The sequence below is a fragment of the Typopeltis vanoorti genome, chromosome 2 (genome assembly GCF_054136105.1).
Source record: "Typopeltis vanoorti isolate ZY-2024b chromosome 2, IOZ_Tvanoo_1.0, whole genome shotgun sequence".
Lineage (NCBI taxonomy): Eukaryota > Metazoa > Arthropoda > Arachnida > Uropygi > Thelyphonidae > Typopeltis > Typopeltis vanoorti.
In genome coordinates this window covers 77,742,329-77,764,807 of record NC_143550.1, presented here as the reverse complement: position 1 = coordinate 77,764,807, position 22,479 = coordinate 77,742,329, and the positions used below count along the sequence as shown (strand labels likewise).

The following is a 22,479-nucleotide window of genomic DNA, read 5'->3' as shown; positions in this document are numbered from 1 at the left end:
TCATGAAAACAGAAATAATAAAATAATAATCAGCTAACGCCTTTTATTCCCTTAGACGTAGGTGAGACCTTTTAACCCTATCTAGCTTAGGGAGACTGAGTGGGCTGTTCAATCTTCACCGGTAGCCAATCAGAAATAGCTGGCTCATGTATATCACTAATAAGCTGCAACCAGCGCCGGCCAGAGCAAATTTTTGAGTGTGTGTGCAAGATTTTTTTTTTCTGCTCTTCGGTCGAAAAAAAATATTTTTTCCCACCCTTCGGTTTCATATTTATATTATTTATTAATATATCAATTTTTTTCATATTAAAATATTAAATTACTAAATAAAAATTTCCGATTAATTTTGTTTTTTAAATAAAAATATTCTATTTATAAGAGAATCAAATTTTCTCAGTGAAATTGGATATAAATGTTTCTGTCCCAGGGATTATCAAAATAAAAATAATTATTTTGAGCTTATATAATTAGAATAAAATATAATTATCTTCATATATATATATATGTATGTATAAATTTAATATTTTTGAAATATATGATATATCCAATTTAATTAATTTTTTTATTTTAAATTTTTTCTGCCACAGTATAATTGTAACAAACCTTTGTAAGTTTTCGCCCTTTTACTTTTCTGCCTGCAGCATTCGCCCATTCTGCCCCTGCCTCGAGCCGGGCCTGGCGGCAACCGATGAAGAGATGCAAACAACTGCTGCCTTTAAGAGACAGTAACATATCCTGTTAACCCTAAAAGGATATGTTACTGTCTGAAATAATGTTCATTATAGTCGATTCTGTTGAGTTTACTGGACGAAAAACCCGAGTTTCCGGGAGACAAAACAGAATATTTAATAAGCAAATCCGCTTTTTATTCTCAAAAGGGAGTAGACAAAGTCGTTTTAGCCATACGTTTTTGGAGACTGTGAGGCAGTCAAACTCCACCCTTAATAAATCACAGATAACCTGCTGAAACTATTAATGATTTTAAAATGGCACGTGGTGAGGAGAGTAAAGCAGACCACTCCGCCATCTCCTAACCTAAACACAATGTATTATTGTGCGAAACAGAGTGGGTTGTATGATAGATGTTTTTGAATTGCGGGATTAAAAACCCGAGTTTTCATGAAAAAACCCTACTAGGTATGCCAGAGCTCGACTAACTCGAGAATCATTGAAGAAAGGCATAGAAAAAGTTCCTTTAGTTGGCAACTAGAATCGAATTTAGAATGCGCATTCTTCAGGCCTATCGCTATTGATGCAGATCATTTCCTCAGGGCTATGCAGGTCTTTGATATGTAAATAGGTGAAAATGAAATGAAATAAATCAAAACTAAACTATATTTCCGAACATGGAACTCTTGGAATTTTTAATGTAAGAAGACTAAGCTTTTCTTGCCTAGCTGAATAACTCATCACCTATAAGATAATTTTACCACTCTCTGCACAAGTGTGTTGAGATTAAAACTTAGTAAATGGTGTGGTCATGTGGGAATTGTGTCCCATTCTCCTAGGCAGCACTCCACAGAACAGTAATTGACTTCCTATTTTATAAAAACAAACGATGAAGAAATGCTCCATACTCATTTTGATGTGATATTTATTTATATTCAGAAGGTTATAAGAAAAAAGAATTCATCAATTTTGAGCGTTTCCCTGCTTTTTGAAGCAAAGAAACTATGTTGTCTATGATTAGCAAATAGTAAATATCTAGATTGTCACGTGCCAGTAAAAATTAGCTAAAATTATCATTTGCGATCACTTCTCTGTTAGAAGCAAGTAGGATTTCCCTCCAGAAAAACTCAAGATTTTAACCCTGCAATTCAAAGGATAAGTGTTTATTCTCCTGTCTGTTCTCTCATGCCTGGAAAATCGTTGATATCCCAGTCCCTGCTATGAATGACAGCTATGGGCGAACCTTGGGTTTTCCCTCCTGCAAAGCAGGCAAACCGGCCATTAGAACACAAGATTTAACATACACAATACCTAGTAGTGTGAGTTGCTTTGACTCTAAATCTAAATTTAACATACACAATACCTAGTAGTGTGAGTTGCTTTGACTCTAAATCTAAATAAACATCAAACCAATCCAACTGTTCTTCAGAAAGGACTAAAAGAACCATACCTACTTCCTTCAAGAACAAGAAGGCATTGGAGAATTTAATATACAATAAATTAGACAAAGAAAATGGCTACTCAGTAATACCGCTAGACTTTGCAAAAGGATTTGACAAGATTCCACATAGAATTCTATTTTGCATAAATTGGAGCAAATGGGAATGGATATGAATCTGGTAATTTGGATTAGAGGGTGGTTTACAGACAGATATCAATGAGCAGTTTGTGAAAGAATTTATGATCTACAAAGGTCTGAGTGGACGTTGGCTAAAGACAGTTGTTTGCTGATGCAAAACTGTGAAGAGCGATAGTAAATGAATGTCCCTCCTGCAGAGATCCTGCAGGAGAGACAGGAAATTGAAGTTTAGAGGGCATTGAAAAGATAATCAAAACCATCTGATTAGGTTGTTGAGGAATACACTGACGTAGGGATAGGGAGGTTATTGTTCATCTTATAAGGCCACATTGGACTACTGCATGCAGATCTGGTCACCATGATTCTGTAGGGATGAAGTGGTGGAAAGGATCCAGAGGCAAGTGACAGAGTATGGGATGAAAATACATGCAAGGTCTGTGGGTTTCAAAAATTAGCTAATAGGAGGAAAAAGTGGAGACAAGATAGAAGAGCGTAAGTTATTAAAGTGATTTTATAGGACTTACACTTAACTTTTTTTCAGTACATGGAAGGAAGGGGAGGTCACCCGTGGAAATCGTGTAACAGTGCGGTTAGGACTATTTTTTATGCTATGATGATGATGGTAAATCAGTGGAATGGGTTGCCTGTGCTTTGTCAGTGAATAAGTATTATAGGCATGATGGCTAATGTGGGAATAATGGGTCTCCAGCAATGAGTCATCTGACTCCAAGGAGATGCCTATGCTATTACTATACTATTACTAATAATAATATTTTACAAAAATGTACGATAACTTTCGTGGGCAGGATTCACATAAAAATTTGGATCAGTTTACTCACCGCAATTCCAAGAATATCAAACTAATTCAAGTTCACAAAGGTATGACGAGGTTAACTGTATTTATTAATTAGTATTTAACATATTAAACTCTGAAGTTGATAATGCAGTAAAACTGGATGATATATCACCACATTTGAAGGAATGGGCTGAAGAATTAACAGTATCTCTATATATATATATATGGGCTATATAATTATAATCTTGCATGAAATCCTGAGAAATGCAATGTTATAAAATATAAATAAATAGAAAATCGTTGTTTCAAGAATGGTGATTAAGATTATAGAGAAGACAGTCAGGACAAGAACATATGGCTGTGCAGATAAGCACATGACTTCATTTAGAATTGAAACCAACACGAGTTTTTCAGGAGACGATCTGTTTTAACCATTTGCTTACATTTTACAATAAAACTGCACCAGTATTATACACAAGAAAAACATGTATTATGGATTTAAAAAAATTCAAAAGCATGACAATACAGTAGTGGCTTGGATAAGATATCAAAGAGTTACAATATCCAGCAGCAACAGTGAAAATAAGTGACATGTGGAGTTCCGCTGTGCTCCTTGAACCAAGTAGTGCAGACAGTGGATCTCAAAACAATTTTAAGTATAGGTAAATGAAGGAAGTTTCTAGTTCACTGTTATTAAGTGCCAAATCTGCCTTCTCTGAAGGAGTTTTTTTTTTTATTAAATTCTCTAATGCGCTTTATTTCCTTATAGGGAGAAGGCGAGCATGTTTTAGCTCTATCTAGCTTTCTGATACTGAGTGGACAGTTCAATCTCCACCGGTAACCAATCACAGATAGATGGTCCAGGGCTATTGCTAGTTTTAAGTGGTAACCAGTGAAGAGAAGGTACGCAAGTGCCTCCATCTCACGGTACATAATTCTAGAACAATATATTATTGTCTGACAAAGTGTGAGTGCGTGTTATACGGTCGATTTTTGGAGAAAATCGACTCAAAAATTCAGCTACAGTCCCAAAACCAGATATCAATTTCGCTATTTTTTTCACATGATTGCACGTACTATCGTATTTTTATTTTTTAAATATCCTCTTTAATATAAAAAAAAAGAAGAAAGCACCCAGCATTTACATCCTATCATGTAGCTGTATCGGATCAACGAAGTACTTTGATTGGACTCGAATGCCATCTAATACGCAAAGAACTTTTATCACGGCATTTAAGTTGAAGGCAAGTTAACTGATCTGATATGGAGGCAGAAGGATTTTTCCTGAAAGTATCTCGTCACTCAACAGGTAAATGGTTCAGGAGAACAGACGCAAGTTATATACAAATATATATATATATATTCAGGCGTAAGACTTATCACTTATTCTAAGGTATGAAAGCCAATCAGAGCAGCAATGTAGACCTTAAAGGCCTGTAAATGCCATGAATTATTATTATTATTTTAGGGTAATTTCTGAAATAGTACACTTTTTTTCTATAAAATTTGATGTAAAAAAAATCTGCATGACCGCCCAATTATGTTAATCATGTAAAATTTTCGCATTTGCACCGAAGGTATTTTTAAAACATTTTAAAATGCCTTCGATATAAGAACCGGTAAATATTTCTAATTAATTAATTCAAAATCTGCGTGTTATTTCCAAGCGCTCCCAGATTTTTCTATCTGTTGCATCATAGCAATGGTGTAATAGTTCCAATTTATTCCATAACACAAGATGTCTCATTTGCGAAGCGTCTTGTGGGTCAGCTGAAGAGGGCACATAATGACAAAGCTGAGGCTTCATTCCTATGGTATTCGAATGTACTCTTCAATATATTGTTCAATTGATTTTTCTGTCTGTCCATAGTAAGATGAATGGCAATCGCACCATAGCCGATAAACACACGGATAATGAAGTGGGCTATGTCGAAGTTTTGGGGATCGGAATAGTGATTTCATCTGCTCCTCTGATTTTATATTACTTAAGTATTTTTGCCAGTTTTATGGAAACAGAGCTAATATATTGAAGCGTGATGAATCCTCTGTTTTCTCCTTCATTGAAATTTCTCTGGTCTCATGTCGTTTGAGTACTCTGCAGATTTAGCCATTATAGCCATTCTGAAGGAAAGTGTTTTTTAATGTGAAGCTCTTTGGCTAGTTCAATTTTGATTTATTTATCAGTAATGATAAATAAATAGATCAGATAATAAATATTTTTTTCTATTTTGATATCTCTCGGCTTCACTCATTACATTTCTTTAATTATGTGGGCGTCTTATCAAGGCGTCCACCTTAATAAGATGTAGCACCTCCTTTCACTGCGATGACTGCAGCAATCCCCCAAGGCATACTTTTCACAAGTGTAAAATAGTGATCAATGGGAATTTTGGACCATTTTTCCTGTAGGCATGTAATAGGATCCTAGTCTGTTGTGGGGCAGAAGTCCCTTGACCTCACCCAATGCTGCAGTTCATCCCACAGATGTTCAATAGGGTTGAGATCAGGGTTCTCTGGAGGCCAGTCAAGTGTGGTGACGTTCATGTCCACGCACACCATGCAGTTACAGCAGCATTATCGCACAGTACGTTGTCTTACTGCAAGAGACAATGGTCACTTCCATAGAAACCAATAAGTAAGAACCATTGCACTGTCCAGAATGTTCAGATACCTCTTCCGTTCGGAGATCGTGGCACCACAAAGAGAGGTCCGAAGCTAAACCAGGAAAAACATGACCATATCACCATCTCAATTTCATAGTTGGGGTTATGCACTCTGGTAAGAGACGTTCTCCTGACATCTGTCACACCCACACGTGTCCATCTGCTCTGTGGAGAGTGTAGCGTGATTGGTCACTCCATAACACAGCTTTTCAAGCTTCCACATCCCACTGTATGCGCGCTTTGCACCACTGAAGATGACGGTGCATGTTGGTTCTGTTAATGTAGGCATGCATATTGCGGTCCTACCATGGAAACCCATGTTGTGAGCCTCTGTTCTGAATGTTTTTGTGCAGGTTTGGGTTCCAGTCGATGCCGGAACTCGACATTCAAGTGTCGGCCGTCGAATGGCGATTTTTACATATTACCCTTCGTAGCACCGTACAGTCACGCTCGTTGAGTGTAGTGGGTCGTCCACTGCAGTTAGCACTTGCATTTGACTCCCTGCACTTCCATCTCAATATGGTATCACTGATTGATGGCCCAATTTATCAACCATTTGCTAAACAGATTGGCCTGCTACATGGCATCCTATCACAAACGCCTCTTTTAAAGTCCGTAAGTTCCGTTCTCACAGCCATTTCACCAGGACACAGTTGCATTGACTTGGAAGCATCATATTCCTTCACTTTATACCAGCTACAAACAGGTGATTCGTTACCTGGCACGTTGCACCTTGCACATGGGGTTGAATTGCATTGACTTCTTTCCGAGCAGTGCATGCGCGCACAGGCTGGCCCAGTCACAAAGGGATTTAAAATGTGAATAAAGTTTTTTGATTATTAAGTTTTTCATTTTTTTTTTCAGGTATTCTAAAGAAACATTTGGGAATATAATCATGGAAAAGTTCACAACCCAACAGCGAACCAAAATCACACAATTCTGAAAACATTTCGCGATGATCTGCAATTCATTGACTATCACGGCTCCTGACTTCTTCCTATAGGGTCACCTGAAGGAAAAAGTCTATGTGAACAAGTCCCAGACAATCCAACAGCTGAAGGAGAAGATTTTTGCAGAAATTAGGGCGATGCAGTCAGAGATATTAACAGCTGTCACGGAACATGCCGTACAAAGGGTCCATCTTTGTGAAGCCGAAAATGGAAGGCATTCACGTGATGTGGTTTTTCACAACTTAAAAAAAAAAAAAAAAAGGATAAAATGATTCATAAATAGAAAAGTTATTAAATGTTTAAACATCTTCGTGACTAATGGGCCACCCTGTATATACAGATTGAAATGATAACATTTCTCATAGAGGGGATAACCGAAGGCCATTCAATCTCAGATTTTATACAATATGATAACTTAGATAACTATTCACAGTCAAAGAAAACTTCTTTGTGATACTTGTTCTATGGGGGGGGGGGGTGTTCTGGAAAGTTCTGATAAACACCTAGAACAAAAATGATATTAAAGCAACTGATATAACCACAAGAAAGAACATATTAGTAGCAGAGTTATGAAGGCAACTTACGTTCTTATATTCCTATATCTTCGAATGTTCTGTCTTGTGGTTATATCAGTTGCTTTAATGTTGTTTTTGTTTTATTGTAGGTGTTTATCAGAAATTTCCGGATTCCCTTCCACGTAAATTCATTCAATAGTACTACCAACAGAAACAGAAGTTGATTCAGCAACACTGGCAATATAATATGAACATAAATATATATTGTTTCATAGCCGAATAAGAAACTCAAAGAGTTTCATGTCAAATATTGGCTCTTCATATAATTAATAATTTATCAGGACACCTTCTTGGCAATTCTCATAGTAGGGTATGTAAGTTCTGCTCGCTACAAACTTAGTATTACTTAGGTCTACCTACTCACTGATGAGACATCAATAAAGGTTGAAACCGGTCTGGGTAGTGACCTTCTCTCATAATGTAGAACAATAATACAGCTCCTAGGAGCTAAGTTCACATTATGGGTAAATATCAAGAATAGTGATCGGATCTTGCTCCACCTTTGATATGAGTTGCCTCAGCCCCGGGTATTTGCTTACGCTTGGAATCGCCGAACTTTATATAGTTTCTATATTCGGCTATGAAACAATATGGGATGTAATATCCCTTAACTTAATTACTTTCACGTCGCCGAATTGAAGCCTTTGGCTCTTCATATAATTAATAATAAATATATATATATTATTTTATGGTTACAAATTTGATATATTATATTTATTATCATTAATATATCGATTATAATATTTTTTGTACATATTCACAATAATATGGCTTAATTTATAATCATAACATATCAAAAAGAATAAAATCATTAGGAGTAGGAGGATATCATTTGAAAGAATATCCTATGCGTTAGTTTCCAATAACAGAAAAAACTGAATTTACCTTAATTCCTTTGAGATTTAAATTTCACTTCTCCAGGAAGAATTTCACAAAGAAAACAAAATACAGCATATAAAATTCAGTTTGGGATCTTTTGGCAATAAGGCAGATAAGTACTTAACTTCTGAAAGAGAGTAATCACTAGTTTCTCTTTGGGATTGTGAACTGTAGTATGGTTTTCAAGACATCAGTATAAACATTTTCTTATCTGCTTACGAGAGCCCGTAAGATGACACTTAGCAACTATACAGTTATCGGACATGCAATTCAGGTTATGCACTGCTTGATAAGGACGAGAGAGAGAGAGAGAGAGAGAGAGAGAGAGAGAGAGAGAGATTAAGTCTCTGAAAAACGGCCACCTTATGCCAAGATGGAATTATCTATTTCTGTATGTTTTATTTCAAAACAAGTACAAGTTGGGTTCAGTAAGCAGTAAGGAATATAAAAGATGGGACAGCGAAAAAAAATATGAAGAAGCCAAGATATGCAAAATTTATAGAGAAAGGAAATAAATAATTCATGTGGTGAGCCGTAGTAAGCATTCTGAAAAATTCGAGGTGATGAAACATAATGGCGATTAACACGCACACACGATAAGAAAAAAAAAATTGTTTTCTTCTCGTCTCCCTCGAAATAATCTCCAAGCATCTATAGCAGTGGTTCTTAACCGGTGTTCCCCGAAACACTCGTGTTCCGCGAACTGTTTACAAGTGTTCTACGGATGAAAGATGTCACATGACATCTTTCAAAAACATTACCGGCAATATTAAAACATGTTTTAGACCAAGTTGTAAAATTTACCATATTACAGCAAGTAAATTACAGCAAGTCAAGACCTTTAAACGTACGCCTTTTAAAATACTTTGCATATCTATGGAAGCCAAGTACGAATATTTGCTTTTGCACACTGAAATAAGATGGTTATCCAGGGGTAAAGTGCTATTCCGAATTTTAGAACTTCAGAATGAATTATTGGCCTTTTTTCAAAATGAAGGTACAGATGCTTTTGCAAAATGTCTTCAAAATGATATTTGGTGTTGCTAAAATGGCATATCTAGCGGATATTTTTAATTACTTAAATAGCGTTAATACAAGTTAATCCAAGAGAAAAATGAAAATATTTTGACATTCACTGACAAATTGTCAGCTTTTCAGAAAAAAAGTATCTCTTTGGAAAAACCGTATATCAGAAAAAATACAATAGATATGTTTCCTTCACTCCATAATAAAAAATGTCGAGAAAATTATTTCCGTTATAACAGAACATTTAAATATTGGAAGAAAAGATTTCAAGTTACTTTTCTTCCTTAAATACACACAATTATGACTGGATACGAAATCCATTTGGCACAGTTAATACATTGAGTTCAGAATATTTTTACAAGAAGAAGAACAATCAGTTACCTTGTCAACGGATCGTACTCTAAAAATGAAATTCTCTGAAATAACTCTTGAGGAATTTTGGATTTTTGTACAAACCCAATACCCAGCTCTCTCCATAAGGGCACTGAAAATTTTGTTACAGTTTTCAACAGCATATTTGTGTGAGCTCGGTTTCTCAATATTAACCCATATAAAAACTGAAAAGCATGAAAAACTTACTAATATAGACAAGGAGATGAGGATAGCTATGTCACATATTAGACCTGATATTGCTGAAATCTGCAAAAGCCGACAAGCTCGAGTATCGCATTAAAATAGGTTCCATTTTTATAAAAGGCAAGTCCATGCATATTTTTATTGTTACTTTTATGACCCTAGTGCTTTTGGTTTTCCCCAAATTTTTCTTATAACCAGAAGTGTTTATTACTTCGAAAAGGTTAAGAACCAATGGTCTATGGTGATGATAGTTCAGCTACCGCATTCTTCTGAATGTCATGAACACTATCAAATCTCAACAGAAAAAAAAAAAAAAAAAAGAAGAAGAAGAAGAAGAAGTCGTTTGTTACGGGAAAAGAGACAGCAGAACGCTTCGAGTTTCTTATAAGCCGAAAGCATCAATCGCTGTGTGAGCAGTCGAGGTGCATTGTTATACAACTGTCGCCAAGAACACTGTTTAAAATCTGCCGCATGCGTCTAATCCTCTCCAACAAAGGTTTGGATACCCCTATATAATGATCGCTGATAATCGTCCTTCATTCTGGAGCGAGTCCAAAATAAATTATCTCTTTGTGATCGAAGAATGCGATCAAAATGGTTTTATCCTCCTCCCTATTTAAAATGTTCACCCATTCAAAATGCTTGTACTTGGGATAGAGCCTCATCCAAATAAGGAATTCGACACAATTCGCGTGAATGACAGGGGATTTCCTTTACCTTTACACAGAACTTGATATTGACTTATGGTTCTTTTTTTTTGTTTTGTTTTGTTTTGTTTGTGATGGTGACGTTTAGACATAATGAGCAAAGAACGTCAGTTTTAGTTAGGGCTAAGATCAATCCTTAGCCCTAACTAGATAGATAGATATATCACATGATTTGAATTAAAATTAAATCCCACATAATTCAAATAATCGGAATCATACAGAATTCAATATTGGTCGATATTTAATTTAATTTTTATTTATTTATTTAATTTTACTGTTTGTTCATTACTTTGTTAAATAACTAGAGTGCTGACGGTAGTAGTGTCGTTGTGTCCTTGAAGGTTTAAGTAAGGAAGACAATGAGTTGTGTAGTGTGCCCTCTCACGATCAGTCCTTGGACTCCTCGGAGGTGTCACGTAATAATAATAAAACACGTTTGGTCTTACTTACATAAGACTTCTTCCGGTGAAGAAAAGAAAACTAATATATATATATTAAAAGAATTGAATGACATAAACCGAGAGAAAGGAAAAAGGTTTAATAGTATCACACGACTAGTTTCAGCGTTTTACAGCCTTCTTCAGGTGTTTTTATACAAAAAGAAACATTAAACATCGAAGATAAAAACTGTGAACAGCACAGGAAAGTCACTATAGATATTATTATTACCACGGGCTACTCTATAAGTCCTTAGACTCATCGAGGGAGGCCCTAAACATCATGTTCACACAGCTGTTCAACATTCTCACAGTATCTATCATACCTTGCCTTGAACTCGCTCACTGTCATAGCACCCACAACACTCTGGCAGCTTATTCCACTCATTTACCACTCTAAAAGTAAAGAACCCAGCTCTAACACCCCTGCTAACCACGCTCTTGCCTAGCTTCCATGGGTGTCCCCTAGTTCTCCCACCACCAGTCCTGATCTCAAAAATATCATCTGAATAATCCTATAGAATCCTTTTAGCAATTTGAATGTCTCAATCATATCTCTCCTTTTCCGCCTATCAACTAGTTTCTGCAACCCATAAATCTTCAACTTGTTCTCATATGGTTCATTCCATAGACCTGCTATCATCTTAGTCACTCGCCTCTGGATCCTCTCCACCTCCTCCCCATCAAGAAGGAACCGAGGTGACCAAATCTGGGCACAGTAGTCGAGATGAGGTCTTATCAGGGCTCGGTACAGAGGTACAATAACTTGTTTTTCTCTACTCGTCAAGGTATTTTTCAACAACCAAGTGAGTTGATGAGCTGATTTAGCTACTTTCGCAATGTGCCCCCTAAACTTCATCTCCCTATCCACCAACACTCCCAAGTCCCTGGCCTCATCAATCTCTTGGAGTACAGTTCCACCAACGTGGTATACTGCTGATAATCTTTTCACTCCGAAATGCATAACCTTACATTTTGTCACATTAAATTGACATCCATTCTCCTTAGTCCAGAACTCCAATCTATCTAAGTCATCTTGCAAGACTTTGACATCTTCTGCATTCACTATCGCCCTACCCAACTTTGCATCATCAGCGAACAAATGAACCGTTCCACTTAGATCCTTCCCTATATCGTTAATGAACAGATTAAACAGCAGTGGTCCAAGAACAGAACCCTGTGGCACACCACTAGTCACAGGCCGTTTTTTGGACTCTACTCCTGAATAAACTACTCTTTGATATCTCTCCATCAACCACCCAGCTATCCATCTCACCAACCCTATATCCATTCCCATATGTTGTAGTTTACGGATTAGAATTCCATGTGGTATCCTGTCAAACGCCTTTGCCAGGTCCAGCAGTATCACTGTAATATTTAACGTGAAAACGTTGTAGTTAACGTATTCAAAGCTGTTCCTTCGTTGGCTACATTGTTGGGTGAGTGCGTGCGTATAGCATTTCGCGATGGGTATGGAGGATCACAGGAGGGACATTGCTTACAAGAGAACACGTGCCAGTGCTTTATCCAGCCACAGACGAATTGGAGAGAAAAATTGTAGAATCTAGAGCAATGGTTTATGTCATTCAATTCTTTTAAAAAATATTTTAACAACCGAGTAAATGAACCTCCATCCATACATATACATATATATATATGTTAAAGATACCAAGCAATTTTACAAGCAAGTTGGTTTTAATCCTGTTTCCCAAGTAAGCAAACAGACAGGTACGTCAAGAAGATGTGCTTTGCATTATGGGAGATACTAAGGAAAGTGATCACAGCTTACTCCATATTTACCACGAGTTGCCTCAGACCTGAAATACTTCACGTGCAAACTTGACTTACTTGTCAGTTTGCTTGCTTGGGAAAAAGGATTAAAACCAAGTTTAAAAAATTGCTTGGTATCTTTAACGTATAGTGTACCCAAGGTAAAAAAATTTCTACACACACACACATATATATATATATACACACACTAAGGGGGGGGCTCCTCCCCCTGGCGGCACACGGCGCCCAACCTCCTTCCCTGTTTCGGACTGGTAGACCAGTTCTCCTTGAATTCTGATGACTCGAATTTCGAAGACTCGACACTCAGAGTAGCCCCCTGAGTGTCGAGTCTTCAAAAGGGGGCCTCCATCCCCTGGCGCCTACGGCGCCCAAACACCCGAGTTCCAGACTGGTAGGCCAGTTCTCTTTGAATTCTGATGACTCAAACTTTGAAAACTCGAAAGGGGGGTTCCTCCCCCCTGGCGCCTGAGCCTCCCAACCCCCCGAGTTCAGGACTGGTAGGCCGTTTCTCCTTGAATTCTGATGACTCGAATTTTGAAAACTCGAAAGGGGGATCCCCCTGCCTCCCAACCCCCCGAGTTCCGGACTGGTAGGCCAGTTCTCCTTGAATTCTGATGACTCGAATTTTGAAAACTCGAAAGGGGGTTCCTCCCCCGTGGCGCCTACAGCTCCCCCCCGAGTTCCTGACTGGTAGGCCGGTTCTCCTTGAATTCTGATGACTCGAACTTTGAAAACTCGAAAGGGGGTTCCGCCCCTCCCCTGACGCCTGCGACGCCCAACCCCCCGAGTTCAGGACTGGTAGGCTGGTTCTCCTTGAATTCTGATGACTCGAATTTTGAAAACTCGAAAGGGTGGGGGGATCCCCTGCCTCCCAACCCCCCGAGTTCCGGACTGGTAGGCCAGTTCTCCTTGAATTCTGATGACTCGAATTTTGAAAACTCGAAAGGGGGTTCCAACCCCTGGCACCTACGGAACGCAACCCCCCTAGTTCCGGACTGGCAGGAGGGTTCTCCTTGACTTCTGATGACACGAATTTTGAAAACTCGAAAGGGGGATCACCCCCTGGCGCCCAACCCCCGGAGTTCTGGACTGGTAGGCCAGTTCTCCTTCAATTCTGGGTATTGAAGGAGAACTGGCCTACCAGTCCAGGGTAGCCCTGAGTTTGAAAACGTTTCAAATAACTTGACAAAAAAACGTGACACAAAAACGTTACATAAAAAGGCTTATCATTTTATATATATTGGATATATATATATTAGGATAATCAAGTAATTTTATAAACTTGGTTATTTTAACTCCTAATCCCAAGTATGCAAACAATTAATTTTGCGCCTGAAACAAAGTTCAAGTCTAAAGATGTTGCAACATCAGGGCAACTCATTGTAAAGGTGGGTAAAGCTCTGATCACTATTCTTAGTATTTTCGCATAATGTAAAGCACATCTCACTAGAAGATGTATACCGCAATGCATTATGGGTGGGGGTCACTACCCAGACCGGTTTCAACCTTTTTTGAGGTCTCCTCAGTGAATAGCTAGACCCTAAATACCAAGGTTTTAGTAATACGGAGCCTTATCATCTTTATCACTTTTACCTATAGAAGTTGCAACAAGGGGTGTTTTTATTTTTAATAAAAATCTCTGGAGGAGATATAGATGTAATAAATTTTTTAACTTGGGGATATTGTATATTAGGATAACCAAGTAATTTTATAAACTTTGTTATTTTAACTCCTAATCCCAAGTATGCAAACAATAAAGTTTGCGCCTGAATACTAAGAATAGTGATCAGAGCTTTACCCATCTTTACAATGAGTTGCCCTGGTGTTGTAACATCTTTAGACTTGAACTTTGTTTCAGGCGCAAACTTAATTGTTTGCATACTTGGGATTAGGAGTTAAAATAACCAAGTTTATAAAATTACTTGGTTATCCTAATATACAATATCCCCCAAGTTAAAAAAAAAATTATATTTTTTTTTAACTTGGGGGATATTGTAACTTGGGATATTTTAACTTGGGGGATTTTTTTTAACTAATACAGGATATATATATATATATATATATATATATATATATATATATATATATATATATATATATATATATATACTGTATATATATAAATGGCAGTATAGATAGACTTGTTGGTCTTGCCCCCAACCGAAGTTCTAACTCTGGCAAAAGGGTTAAGCTCGGGCTCTGTGTTAGTGACACTAATTTTTCACTCGTTTTCTCAGTAGAGTGTTCCTATAAAACTCTTATGGGTTAGCAACGCAGAAATATTCAGAATCTTAAACATAACGTTCAGTGTTAATTATTATTATTTGTATATTTAGTTGACAGAATTCAAAGTAACAAGAAACAATCAGCATAATTAAATATTTGACTGGTAAATGAGTCCAATTTGGGCCTTATTCGAAGGCCTAGTCTAGGAATCAGTTTCTTATTATTTATCATTTAAGATAACTGATGAAAAATATGTGGACCTTGTATTATCTTTGAAATGATAATAAAAGAATACTATAAGGAAAACAGTCTATTTTGCTTCCCCCTCCCCCCAACCCAGATCTACCTGAATTAATCATAAATGAAATGAAGTTTGTTGTATTTGAATGCTAAATGTTCGAACTTTTTTTTTTTTTAACGCGCATTTACTTGCGAAAGAGTGTTAACCTATCGGACATTTAGTACCGTGGGTAGTCTTATGGTATCACGATCCAGTTCACCTACTCTAGAAAAAAAAGAACCTTTTCGAGCCACTTCGGACCTCGGGTAAGCAGCATATTAGTCTTACATCGGAAACGAAAAGCGCTTACCACCTAAAGATTTTCAGAAACATCAATTCTATGTTAGAATTAGAACCTAACAACTTCTTGATCGGAGAGCAGAGACGTTACCCACTGGGCGGCCTGTTGGCTGAACAATACGTTATGGCTTAATCATTTTATGCATACGAATAATCAGTGTAGGTAGTATCCAAGGGACAGAATTCGAACAACAAGCATTTCGAAAGGAGATCTCTACCGCTATATTGTAAAATCAAGAGAAGATGCCTAAAAGTTGGAAACAAATTTGGTTTCATGATTAACGGTTTTCGTATGACTTTATAACAACAATTTTTGTATACTGCGACTGTACATAAAAGTAAATTAATAAAGCGCGCGCACACACACACACAAACGAGTTCTTACCTGTAGTAAGAAGGATTATTACAACGTGCATACTGATGTGCTATTCTAGAAAGTTAATTCTGCTGGATGTGAGGTAAAACTTCACTCATTATCTTGCAAAGTCAGTTCTGATTTTTCCACTGTTCACGTAATGATACTCAACTGTATACGTTTCAAGTTTCGTTTCGGTAATTGAGCAAGTCCTTGACTACTAAGCAAATGTAGGTACCTAAATAACTTTACTTCTCCTAACTTGTTTTTCACCTTCAAAGTAATCTGTCTTTTTCTTTTCTTGTCTTTATTTCTTGCCTTTTTTTAAAAAAAAGCTCATTTGATTATCTTTCTATCGTGTGCAGCTGTACCGAATACTCATTCACATTACTTAATGGGGGAAAAAAAAGATAATTCAACGTAATTATTATTATTATTAAACCTCCATGGAGTCAAAAGACTCATCGCGGGAGGTCTCACTGTTACACACAGTTTATCATACCGCACCTTAAAATGTTCACTGTCTCCATTCTCACCACACTCTTCGGCAATGCATTCCAATCACTCACCACTCTCCATGCAAAACGCAGTACTTGTATCGAGCACTTGGGGGGGGGGGATGTCTTTCTACTTAAAAAAATTCAAGGTTATAGCACGCGCAGAATGACCATTACGAGACAAAGTAAGCGATCAAACAAGCCATAGTTGTCATTTACGTATTTATTTCATTTACTTGCATGTCCAAGAATTTTTTTGCGTGTTTCTCGAAAGTATAAACCACATCCGTAACAATTAAAGCAATGAGGTCAGTATGGTGTCTGTTATTCTCCGGCCAGTGTGTCTATTTTCATCGTAATCTTTTCATGGATTTAGGCCCATTACCTTGTTGTGGCCTTATTCCATATTTTCTTTGGTCGTCCTTGACTTTTATGTTCTCTAAATGGGTATCAGAGATTAAATTTTTTTTTTTTTTTTTTTATGTAGTCTCGAACTGTGCAATCTCGTTCTTTCAATATGTTCGACGGATTTCATTCTATATTTGTATATTTTATACAGTAGGGAGTCAATGTTAGTTCTCAGCGTACTCTCTCTCTTCCCCCCCCCCCTCAATGTTTATTTTGCTGTCCTGCGTAGGAATTATTTCTCCGGTTTCAATTCGCTCTAGCGAATTGAAACCGGAGAAATAATTTTAAAGTGGAAATTTTAAAATTTCCACTTTAATGCTTTGTTATGTGGAAAAAATGTTTTTAAGAGGCACATCATTTAGAAAGACCCTGCTTTGTTCCAATATTCTACATTTTCTCTCTCTCTTTTATTTTTTTTAAGCCATACGAAATATGCGAAACGTAGCACGCCTACTCCGTCTTTCACAGATTCACTGATCGAAAATTTAACGCAGTGTCTAAATTATGTGTAGTCCTACTTGACTCCAAGGAAAACCTTGTGTCAAAAGATGAGCAGGAATATCTAAGAAAACACAGATTATCTGCTGTTCAATGCAATATGCAGTTATAACACATATCTTTAAAAGATATTAATCACAATGTGATTATATAACAACAGTTCGATTATTGGAAATATACGATATATTACACTGGCATACAAAAGTTTTGTCTGTCAACTGTTTTATTTTTATTTAATTTTGTTACTACGAGTGGTTCAATTGAAACCATGAAATAATTCAGGAAATTTGAACAGAGATCCTGAACACTAAATATCATTACATTCTACATAGAAGGAGTGCGCAATTATTAATATAATTTCAAATCCTTCGCCAGTTTAGAAACCGAAATTGAACCACATCTGTACATCTTAAATCCCAAATTTTATTAAATTTTATTCACCTAGAGAGAAGTTGGATTAGGTTTTGCGGGGATTAGGATAGAAGCAGCTAAAGCTATTTAGCAGCATATTGTTTTTCTTTATATTTGCGGCATTCTCCATCCGTTATTTTTCGGACGAAAAGTTCATAGTTGTGCTACAGTAAAGTATATAATTTCAGTCCTCCTTCTTCCAGTTGTTCCCAAAGTAAATAGTTCTATTACAACAAACTGAAATGGTTCAATAAAATCCATTCAATCAGACAATTTTAGTGAGAAAAACGGAATACAACAACAATTATTCTTTCGATTGATAGAATTTAATGAAATTTAGTTAGGATTACTATTAAAATTTGTTCAACACAACAACGTTAATGAGTCTAATAGTGACGTCACTCAGCAAAATTAAGTAACAGATAATCATGTTAACAGTACATATTACCAAAAAAGGGTTGTAAGTCCAGCTGTTTTGATTACGAATGTTTTTACAATACAAGATTATTAAAATACATACTATCATAATAATAATAGTATATTTTAAAAAGGGTGCGTATATGAAATGCACCTTTTTTTATGACTCTACAATTATTTCCCCATTGCGGTAGCTTTAAAGCAGGTTTGAAATTTTGTTTAAATAGCTCAGAGAGTGAGCAATACTAGTTTAAATGCTGTAACAGGTGGGAAGGAAAACATGAAAATAAAAGTTGCAACATTACATCTACTATAATTAAGTGGGTGAAAATTAATTGGTTTGCGAACCTGCATCCTGATAAAAAGAGGAAATGCTTATTTTAGCTGCAACTCAGTGCCAATTAATAGCGTAATTTGGATGTCTGATTATTGCAACGCTCGAGGTGCACAGAACAAAGGCGTAATTGTATACGTATAATTTCAATACACTGTATTTACTTTACTTGCAAAGATGTTGAAGTCAGCGAGATACGAGGGTGGTCTGAAAAGTTCTCGGCCTAACAATGAAAAAATGAATTTATAATTTCAAAATTATTTTTATTTTTCAACATAATTTCCCTTAAGACTAATACATTTATTCCAGCGATGCTCCAGCGCGATTTTCCCGTCCCTGTAGTGGTTCTCAGTAAGCTCTGCGAAATACCCCTGCAGGGAGGGAATAATGGCGCTGGGTAGAGATAGAAGTCAGAGGGAGCTAAATCTCGGGAATAGGGTGGATGTTCCAACAATTCATACTGCAGATCCCTCAATTTTCCCATTGCCAAAACACCTTTACGGGCAGGTGCATTGTCCTAATGAAAGATGATTTTTTTTCTTCTGCAAACCGGGTCTTTTCTCACGAATGTTGTTCGTCTAGTCTGGTTAAAAGATCGGAATAATATTCCCCGGTTATTGTTTTACCCTTTTCAAGATAATAAACAAAATTCCTTTAGCACCCCAAAACACCGATGCCATGACCTTTCCTGTTAATGGAACGGACTTTGTCTTCTTTGGCACTGAACAACCGGCTTCTGTCCACTGTTTGGATTCTGTATGTAATGGTGAAGCCAAGTCTTCCATAGTAATAAATCGACGCACAAAATTCATGCGAGTGCGTTTTTGATCTGCTGTGAGCAGCGCCGCACCCATCTTGCGCAAAGCTTTTTCGTTCGCAATTCTTCATGCAAAATATATCCTACACGTTCTTTTGAAATGCCTATAATCTCAACAATTTCACGCACTTTGACTCGCCGGTCATCCAATACCATATCATTCACTTGATCAATGATTTCTGGTGTTGTTACATTTTTCGGACGTCCTTCACGTGGATTATATTCAAGGCTGGAACGGCCACGTTTAAACTTGGCAGCCCATTTCTTAATTGAAATGCTTCCTTGGCAATTAAGACATAGTGTAAGGTGTGCATATTAGCTTATAGAGTCTTCCAAACCTTCTTTTACAAATAAATTTATAACCGCACAATACTCAATTTTATCAATTTCAAGGGCTGCAGATAACACTTTTGCCTCAGATAGCTGTATAAAACAAATTACTTGATAGAATGATTTGCAATTTCATATGATGCTTATAAATAGATGTACCAACTTAGAAAAAAAAATCTTGCCGATAGTGTTGCCATCTATGGTCGAGGATGAGAACTTTTCAGACCACCCTCGTAGCTTTGGAAGACTCTATAAGCTAATATGCACACCTTACACTATGTCTTAATTGCCAAAGCGAAGTATTTCAGTGTAAATTTTTTTACTGTTTATCTTCTTATTTGAGTATTTTTTGTTTATTTTTAAGAAACAACGTATGTGAACGATTTATTCTTACTGTCATAGTAAGTAGAAATAAAAAAAAAGTAAGTTACTATAACAGTAAGAAAAGGAAATGATCATAATTAGTTCTGCCCTTTTTTTTTTAATTTAATATATTTTATCAACATAATTCAGGTTTTAAAGAGGATCACTATTATTTCTGCACCCACGGCCCGAGAGAGTTTTGCGGAGAAAACACGGGAATAATTAAAGATTATATGGTTGCTCTACGACTGGGACAAAAGCCTTAATCAGTAATTAAAAGTAAAACAACATTTGAAAATATGACAGTTAAAATAATAGGATTTGAGAAAATTATTTGGATTTTGAATAAGTTATACTTCAATGTAGCTATTTATATTATTTATCTCTCAGATTAATAATAGGTAGCTACATTGAAGTTCACAAACAAAATGGCTACTTCATCAGTTAGACTCGAGAGTAAAGATTATCGACTCTTTCGTGGTGTTGCGTTACCTTACATTTCACATGACTATCGTAAAATGTATTAGCACCAACGCAGAGCAATATTTTCAAAGTATAAGTAAAAAAGTACGTACGCATGCTTTTTGAACGTGGTATACGTTTGTAGCATTAACGAGCCAGTACTACAAAAAATTCCTTGTTCACGAATTCCCTTAGCCGTCAAGAATAATGATGTCAACTTACAAGCAACAAAACGACCAACCTATGTTTACAGAAAACATTTTTGACGATTTCCAAAAAAAAAAAAAAAAGTGAAGAAAATGACGGTAATCGGGATCCGTTTCATCCATGTTCGAAATTGGGGTAGGGTGTAGATGAAGATAAATAGCAATAAATGCACACACACACACACACACACATATATATATATATATATATATATATATATATATATATATATATATATATATATATATATATATATATATATATATATATATATATATATATATATAGTAATATTACAGTCCCAATGTGATTTGATTTGAAGGCAATACTTTTTTTTTTTAAAACAGGAATACCAAAAATTACACGACAATTTTTAAAAAGCAGGGGGGGGGGGTGATTATCTGATATACTATTTCAAGATTGATGTTCGTTTATTTATTGATTTCGTGAACTTTTTTTTCACAGTTCATTCAAAAACATGTGGTGGTGATAATGGCATAGACATAAAACATAAGACTAAAACAAAAGTAACAAAAAAAAAAGAAAAAAAAAAGAGGCAGCTGACTAGGTCGAGTTGGATCAATTAGAATTATACATAAAGGCGACGACCCAATGCCTTACGTTTGTTCATTATGTGACCGGTGCTAGTTCGTTTGCTTTGTGGAATGTAAAAACCAGCTACCTCCCTATCAGACCAGCTAAGTCATCTTTAACTGAAAAGCCCTTATAAAGGTTTCTTTCGTAATAGGATGTGATTAGAACTTAGGTGTTTTCAACTGAACGGCTGATGTTGCAGTACAATATTTGCCCTTCAGTTGTTCTACCGGAGATGTACAACAGGATGATCGATGCGCGTGTTAAGACACGCATGTGTATTAAATAGGTATAATTTGTGGTATAGGCGTTTGAATGAGTGCGTGGATGCTCGTACCTTTAATTGGTTGACTTTATGTAATTTGACCTATTTCTCGATATTTTCTTAGTGGCCAGATTAAAACTGCTAGCGTGGCACGCTAACTGGTCAGTTTTAACCAGTTCGGCATACGCTAAACATCACTGGGATGTTATCTTATTTTCATGAACTATTATTCCTTTATTCCTGCAGGAGTACACAATATTGTTCCTACAGAAGATTCATTGCAGAATCAATATTAAGGAGAAATGCTTCTTAGTAAAAGTGGAAGCACAGCTCAAAGTCCTTATTAAGATGTAAGGCTACGAACAAAGGAGGTGTATACATCTATGTACTGTATTTAACTCAAAATAGGTCAGACACGCACACACATATACTGCTCTAGTTAATTTATGAAGAGCGAGGGCATTCAAAATATTTCCACATACTGCTTGTTGACATATTTGAAACTGTGATACACTTTACATTTTATAAACAATTCGTTATTATAAAGCTTTCATTGGACTCAAAGCACATTGACGTTAGCCTTGTGATAAAATTTTGTATGAAAATCAAAGGAAGAGTCATTGCAAAGAAAGAAGAACAGAATACTGAACGAAAAGGAAACACACTGCATTTATTATGTAACCTAATGGGAATAACCGTACATGCCTGATATTGCAATCCATAACCTCCTCATCTACGTCTGTCATCCAAGTATTATACACAAAAAACATTGATTTTTTAACTTCTGATTTAGTTGGTCTCATAGCCGGTGATGGCAGTAGGGCTACTATCTCTTCCCGACGCAGAGAGACACGTGCATTGTCGGACATAGCAGACTATGAGGTAGAATTAACTGTCCAATAATTACCAAAACGAGAATTCTAAAATGCCAAGCTATTTCACTGTAACAGTCCATTAAAAATAATACATAAAGGATAATAGGTGTCCGCGCGGTTAGCCTAGTGGCTGTGCGCTTCGCAACCATATGCCTGGGGAAGGAGTGTCCTTCCCCAGGCATATGGGGAAGG

General features: G+C 36.5%; 1 long non-coding RNA gene across 3 annotated transcripts in view; it reads right to left on the bottom strand.

Moving 5' to 3' along the window:
• The window catches only part of LOC150109197 (uncharacterized), a 181,142-nt gene extending 172,891 nt beyond the window's left edge, over positions 1–8,251 (bottom strand). For all 3 annotated transcript variants that reach the window (XR_016550237.1, XR_016550235.1, XR_016550234.1), the window contains exon 1: positions 8,118–8,251. This is a non-coding gene — a long non-coding RNA (uncharacterized LOC150109197). The remainder of the gene's footprint in view (positions 1–8,117) is intronic.
• Between the last annotated feature and the right edge of the window lie 14,228 nt (positions 8,252–22,479).